The sequence below is a fragment of the Xyrauchen texanus genome, chromosome 19 (assembly GCF_025860055.1).
Source record: "Xyrauchen texanus isolate HMW12.3.18 chromosome 19, RBS_HiC_50CHRs, whole genome shotgun sequence".
NCBI lineage: Eukaryota > Metazoa > Chordata > Actinopteri > Cypriniformes > Catostomidae > Xyrauchen > Xyrauchen texanus.
This window is the reverse complement of record NC_068294.1, coordinates 37,133,881-37,141,279: the sequence shown is the minus strand read 5'-3', so window position 1 is coordinate 37,141,279 and position 7,399 is coordinate 37,133,881. Positions and strand designations below refer to the sequence as shown.

General features: G+C 50.3%; 1 pseudogene; it reads right to left on the bottom strand.

Annotated features, from left to right (window-relative positions):
* Positions 1-1,880: 1,880 nt before the first annotated feature.
* The window catches only part of LOC127659808 (uncharacterized), a 120,915-nt pseudogene continuing 115,396 nt past the window's right edge, over positions 1,881-7,399 (bottom strand).

Below are 7,399 nucleotides of genomic sequence, written 5' to 3'. Positions count from 1 at the left end.
AAGTACAGAGCACCTGTGACTCGTAGTGAGTCTGGCCACGAATTTCTCTGCTGAATTCGCAGGCCAGAAGGCTAGGGAGGAGAACATCCAGGGAGCGATGCTTAGTGGCTAACCTGGGATAGAAGTTACACTGGATCAACTTGGTGAATGGCGCTGTGTGCAAGCAGAACACCCGGTCGGACCTGACAAAACACGGAACGAGACCGACTCAACCCTTAGATTGTAAAACCTGGCAAAGGTATTGGGTGTTGCCCAGCCCGCTGCTCTACAGATGTCTGCTAAGGAGGTGCCCATGAGGATGCCACACTTCTCGTAGAGTGTGCTCGAACCCGCAAGGGGGCGGGCACGGCCTGGGTGTGATAAGCTAAGGAAATAGCATCAACGACCCAGTTAGCCTCTGTTTGGAGACGACATTCCCTTTCCACCATCCGCCGAAGCAGACAATGAGCTGCTCAGAACATCTAGAGCTCTGCGTGTGGTCCAAATAGATACGCAAAGCACGTACCGGACACAGCAACGAGAAGGTTGGGTCTGCCTCCTCCCGGGGTGGCTTGCTTGCAGGCTCACGACCTGGTCCCTGAAGGGGGTCGTAGGAACCTTGGGCACTTAGCCCTCTCGCAGCCAGAGGCGAGGGAACTGCGTCCGGGGAGCCTGGACTGCAGAGTTTTGGGGCCGGGGTGCCGTGAGAACGGCGCGCACTGACTGGATGACCCATGGAGTGAGGAAATCACGCTTTATTGAGAATGTGGGTACCACAACCCGAAGGCGGTTCGGCACATGAATCAAGGATTCTCCTCCCGGCCCTCCACCGGGGGACAGAGTGGTCTTGGTACCAGCTCCGGAGCGAACGTCTGACTGCCTGGGTCACCCGTCTCAGGAGCACACTGGAGCCTGGTCCTGGAGGGGGTCCTGGAGACAAGGGGCATATGCCGCCTGCGAGGTGCTCGACGCTGGGGCTGAGAGCTGGGCCGGATGAGGTGGAGCTACCTGTTGTTTAGCCGCAAGGGGATGCCCTCGGCGAGCAGGCGGGCGTGCTGGTTTAGTGGCGCCGTGGCAAGATGTGCCATCTGCTTCTTCACCGCGAAAACTGCTGAGCGAAGTCGTCGACAGTGTCGCCTAAGTGGCCAAGCTGGGAGACGAAGACGTTGAGAAAGCATGCCTTGTCAACGTCGCGCATCCAGCCCATGTTCAGCCAGAGGTACACTCCTGGACCACGAGGGTGGCCATCGCCCATCCGAGTGCCTGCGAGAAATCCAGGATCCAGGAACCGCATCCAGGAACAACACAGAGGCGGAAAGACATCTTTAAAAAGATGCGTCCTGAAAAGGACGTTCAACGCCTGCTGTGTATTGCTCTTTTATGAGTGGGAACTAAAACTCTTTTAGAGAAAATAAACTATTTTTAGAAGGAGAAACACTCTTTCAGGCAATGAAAGCGCTGTCGAAGCGCCCAGGGGCGTGGACTGCACAGCGTGCAGAAAGAGAGAACGCCAGCTGGAAATGCGCCATAGATCCAACAGCAGTGCTTATCGCCAGTAGAGGTGAGTGAAACAGTGGTGAACTCAGCTTGTTGTTGCACAACCGTTCGGCTCCGAAGAAAATTATGACTGGCACTCGCTGCCCCGCTTCCCTTTATACCTGTATGTCTGGGGCGGGGCATGCAAATTCTGTCTACCAACTTGACATTAGCCTTTTCTCAGCTTCAGAGGTATGTCTGCATCCCAGGAAGACCCCTTGTGTCACTTCATTCGACACAACGTCGAGTGAGTTACAGAAGGGGAACAATTAATTTTCTCAGTGAATCAACTCCCCAGCAACCCCACTGTCCAACCCTAACTGAGAGAACTGTTGCAACCCCAAAGACTTTTAAAAGTAAATTTTCTAAACTTTCTGGTTTCCTGGTGTTGAGCTGGTGACCATTGCTTCAGTGAACCATGACTTGATGATCTGCGCCTCTTCACTGTTGTCTGTATCATCTGTGCTGTTAATTAGCCCAACCACTGTGGTATCATCTGTGTACTTGATTATAGAGCTTGAGCTGTGGGTGGGATGCAGTCACAGGTGAAGATAGAATATAGCACAGGTCTTAGCGTGCATTCCTTTGGTGCTTAGGGTTAAGAGTTAGTGTGGTATTGATTGTCTTTTCAGATGGTCTGCATTCTGTTGGTTAGTAATTGTAAGATGCAGTTGTAGAAGAAATTGTTGAGGCCCAGGTTTAAATTTTTTTACAGTCAGCTCAGAGCGGATGATCGTATTTCAGGCTGAGAAGTCAATGAACATGATTATGGAATAACTGTCTTTATACTACATATGCTTCCCACTGGGAAATGTTCAAACAAATTGGGCTAAAGTTACGTAATGGTAAACAACAAAAGTTGTCCAAAACATTAATGGAACATCGATATTTCTTTTGTATTCAATATTCACAAAATGAAAACTGAAAAAGACATTGGCAAATTAAGTTCTCTTTACAAAAAGCTTCACTATGATGTTGCGCTGCGAAGCACTACGGGGAACAGCTCTAGCTGTGAGCCGAGCTGAATAATGTGTGGAACACGTCAATGAACATTGACCGGAATTTATAGCCTCGGCTGATGTAATCATTAGATGCACCTGAGGCCAGGCTATAAATGGATACGTCACCAGGTGTCGTCAGAAACTCTTTTTTCAGAGCGATTCTGTTTCTGTGTGTTTCACACACCCTGTCAAAACTTTCTTTCCTCTGTTAGGAGATAGAATCAGTTAGGCAGTGTGCAATGAACGTTGTTCTATTTTTCTCTTCTGTTTAGAAAATATGATATATATATTTAAAAAAAAAAAAAAAAAAAGAATGACTGAAAGCCGCAAACGGTGCGTGTTCCCCTCTTCTCGCTCTATAGCTGAAGACGGCACACATCAGTTTTTGCTGTTTGTTTGGGGGTAAGAGCACGCTGCTCTCGTGTTGCAACAGGGCGGGTGCGAGCACTGCGATTTGCTTTAACAGGCAGAGTGCATCGTGCTCGCCTCGCTTGCTTCCGGGAGTCAGCACTCACGAAAAGATCGTTCGTGGGGCTCGTGCATGGATTTGGCTGAGGAGCAAGAGACGTGTTGACCCCTTTCTCTCACTCTCTCCCCAAACCCAGCTGGTCCTTCACATGATCTCAAAGCGCGTTCCGACACTTTAGTGGGAAGGGCTTATCCTGACTGAAGGGAGGCTCAAAAGCAAAGCGTGGTGAGTCGTGCTCCTCCCAGGGATTGGGGACAGTCTCGCCGCCCTCGCCAGCCCCCGAAGCAAGACCTCAGGACTATAAATTCTAGTAAGAGAAACCCTGACGGTCTTGCACCTAGATTAGGGGGTAGCTCCCCTCGGGACGGGGCGCGTGCTTCACTTCAAACCTCCCGGTACCCCCTCGAAGCCCCTCCATTCCCGCCACCTCTTGGTGTTTCGGGTTGCAGAGGTTTCCGTCAAAATTGGGTGTTTTCGCTGTTCCTGCATTTTATTCAGGACGCGAAACACCCGACAACCCCTCAACAGGAAGTGTTAAAATATAATACCCATCTCAGAGATCCTGGCAGCGTGGAAACTTCTGCCGGATATATTCTTTTCTGTGGGTCTTATAAGGGCGTCAGGATTTAATTCTCACGCCGCTTTTCCGTGTTTCAACAGCGTGTTCTCACTACCGTAAACCGGATTTCTTTTTTTGTATTAAAAATAAATAAAAAAAAAAAACTCAATCTCCTTTTATTTATTTATCCAGGTAAACTGTTTGAGAACCACTTCTCATTTACAAACATGACCTGCTAGCTATTGGCGGAGAGGAGATGGTAAAGTGATGTAGCCAATTCAGGGATGGAGATTATTAGGAGGCCATGATATATAGGGGCCAATGGGGGGGGGAATTTGGCTAGGACACCGGGGTTAAACCCCTACTATTTACAAGAAGTGCCCTGGGATTTTTAATGACCACAGAGAGTCAGGACCTCAGTTTAACGTCTCATCCAAAAGACGGTGCTTTTTTACAGTATAGTGTCCCCATCACTATACTGGGGCATTAGGACCCACACAGACCACAGGGTGAGCACCCCCTGCTGGCCTCCCTAATACCACTTCCAGCAGCAACCTTGGTTTTCCCCAGGAGGTCTCCCATCCAGGTACTGGCCAGGCTCAACCCTGCTTAGCTATAGTGGGCAACCAGGCAAGAGCTGCAGGGCTGCTCCTGGTTAAAGGGGCCATGGTATGTGTTCCCCTTCCAGAGAGAGAGTTAGGTTATTACACTAAATACTTTCCATTTCCCATGGAGGGTGAGGGGTGGCGTCTGGCTTAGATCTTAAAGCTTGAACTACCCATTGGTGTTCAAGTCCAAGATGATGCCTGTCAAGACGGTCGTGTCTCAAGCCCTACAACTCATTTGGCTGGTCACCATCGATCTTATGACGCACTTCTATACTTCATTTAGAAGTTCTGCCACAACATGGAAAGTTCCTGAGGTTCACTTCCAGGGGCGAAGTCTTCCAGGGTCAGGTTCTTTCACTCAGCCTAGCCCTTTTTACCCACACATTCACAATGCATGATGTAGCGCTGGCTCCTTGCGACTCTGGAGGGGCATCTGCATTCTGAATTACGTAGACGACTAGCTGATCCTAGCGCAGTTCCAGGAACTGGCAGTTCAGCACAGGGACATCATCTTAGCTCATCTGTTTCTCTGGGGTTGAGGCTCAACGCCAAGAAAAGCGTCCTCTCTCCCACTCAGAACACTGTCTATCGGGGCATCGTATGGAGTTCAATCACAATGCGGGCACAACTGTCTCCCGCTAGGATTGAGTCCATTCAGATCACCCTGAGCAAAGTCAGGCTAGGTCAAGGTTGCACTGTTATCAGTATCAACGATTTCCAGGTCTCAGGGCGAACGCATCCATGGTGATCCCTCTGGACCTTCTGCTCATGAGACCGTTTTTGTTGTGGCCAAAAGCCAGGGGATTTCTTCCAAGGGCCAAAACCCCTGGGCTAAATAGGGTTACGCGCCTCAGGCTTCGTTCCCTTTCTATGTGGTTCAGACCCCGGTTTTCTGCCTTGGGACAGATGCCTCCCTGACGGGCGGGGTAGCGGCCTTAAGTGGTCGTCCAGCTTAAGGGGATTGGAGGGTCGTCAGCTCGGTTGTCACAGTCACTGTCTTGGGTTGATGGCTGTATTTCTGGCCCTGAAATACCTCCTCCTGAGGCTGCCATGTCTTGGTGCGGGTGGACAATACAGCGGTAGCCTCTTACATAAATCTTCAAGGAGACCCACGTTCTTGTCAGCTGTATTTCTGATGTGTCGGATTCTCCTTAGGGCCCAGGGTAAGCTCCTGTCACTCAGGTCAGTTATATCCCTGGATGCCCGTATACGGGAGCAGATTTACGGTCCAGACAGAAAATACCAACGGGGGAGTTAAGAACTCCACCCTAAGGTAGTAGTTGCCCAGAGTTCGCCAGCTGATAGCACCGCGCTGGCAGAACAGGGCTTGGTTCTCGGAGCTAATCTCTTCCCTCGACGACTTGCCTTGGGCGATTACGAACAGGAAGGATCTTCTATCTCAGGCACAGGGCAATATTTCATCCCTGCCCTGAATTGTGGAATCTTTCATGTTTGGCCCCTAAGGGTACCAACTGAGGGACACAGGGCTTTCTCCTGAGGTTATCGAGACCTTTTTAAATGCCAGGCTTTTTCCACTTGGAACAAGTTTGGGTGAGATCTTAGGGCAGAAGAGGACCTCTTCGCCTCTATGGATAGCGCAATGTCTCCTCTACTTCTCCCTGAAATCACCCAGCCCCCTTGGGTCTGGACGTTAAGACACATACATGACCCAGAATGCGTCTGTATGCATTTCTTTCCCCAGTTTCTCTGCTCCCGGGAGTCTTGGCGATGTTCACCAGCAAGGGTCTTGTCTCGTATTAATGGCGCTGCACTGGCTGCCCTAGAGCTAATTCTAGAGCTAGAGCTAATTCCTCTCCTCGACGGCTCACCTTGGGCGATTCCGAACAGGGAGGACCTTCTCATCCTTGGCCCGAATTGTGAAACCTTTCATTCTGGCCCCTAAGGGTACCAAATGGGGTTCACAGGGTTTTCTCTTGGGGTTATCGAGACAATTTCTAGTGCTAGGGCTCCCTCCACTTGGAACTGATCTGGGTAGATTTTACAGGGCAGAAGAGGACCTCTTCGCCTCTGTTGATAGCGCAATGTCTCCTCTACTTCTCCCCGAGTCGCCCAGTCCCCCCCTCCTCCCCCTCGGGAGGGGCTGAACGTAGTAACGAAATGCCTTCTACTAAAGTTCTTATTACAGAACCAGCTAACTGCCAGTTTGCTTCAGTTCTGGATTTTCTGTAGAAAGAACTGTCAGCGTGCACTTGCCTCGCCACTGCCAGGTTCAATGTGGCCACTGCGGTTTGCCAAGGCTTGGTGGGCGGGGTGCCCTCAAAGAGGCATCCTCATTATTGCCCGGGCCTACAAGGCGCGCGGTCAAGCTTCGCCAGTAGGTTTCAGGGCGCACTCTACCAGAGGGCTCTCCTCCTCTAAAACCTTGGCTAGAGGTCTTCCTCTTCAGCAAGTTTGTGATGCGGCAGGTTGTCCTCTCCGCACACATTCATTAGATTTTTATAGTTTGGATGTTTTGCCACTCCGGGCTCTTATGCCCTTGAGTCGACATCTCAAGCTCATGTCTGGACAAGTTTGTGATGCGGCAGGCTGGTCCTCTCCGCTCACATTCATCAGTTTTTATGACAAGTTTGTGGTGCGATAGGGTTCTCTTCGCACACATTCATCGAGCTTTATGGGTTAGATGCTTTGCTACTCTGGGCTCTTATGCCCTTGAGTCGACATCTCAGCTCATGCCTGAAAAAGTTTGTGATGCGGCAGGCTTGTCCTCTCCGCTCACATTCATCAGTTTTTATGACAAGTTTGTGTTGCGATAGGGTTCTCTTCGCACACATTCATCGAACTTTATGGGCTAGATGCTTTGCTACTCCGGACTCTTATGTCCTTGAGTCGACATCTCAGCCCATGCCTAAACAGGTTTGTGATGCGGCAGGTTGTCCTCTCCGCACACATTCATTGGACTTTTTAGTTTGGATGTTCTGCACTCCGGGCTCTTATGCCCTTGAGTCGACATCTCAGCTCATACCTGAACAAGTTTGTGATGCGGCATGCTGGTCCTCTCCGCACACATTTATCAAAATTGAATGGTTTAGATGTTTATGCTACTCCGGGCTCTTATGCCCTTGAGTCGACATCTGAAGCTCATGTCTGAGACCTATCGCGTTTTTGTAAGCACACTGCACAACCGTAGGGGTCCGGACAGCCCTAAGTGCGGCGGCGTGGGTATTGCGTTCCCCGTAGCGCTTAGCAGCGCAACATCGTAGTGAAGCTTTTTGTAAAGGGAACGTCT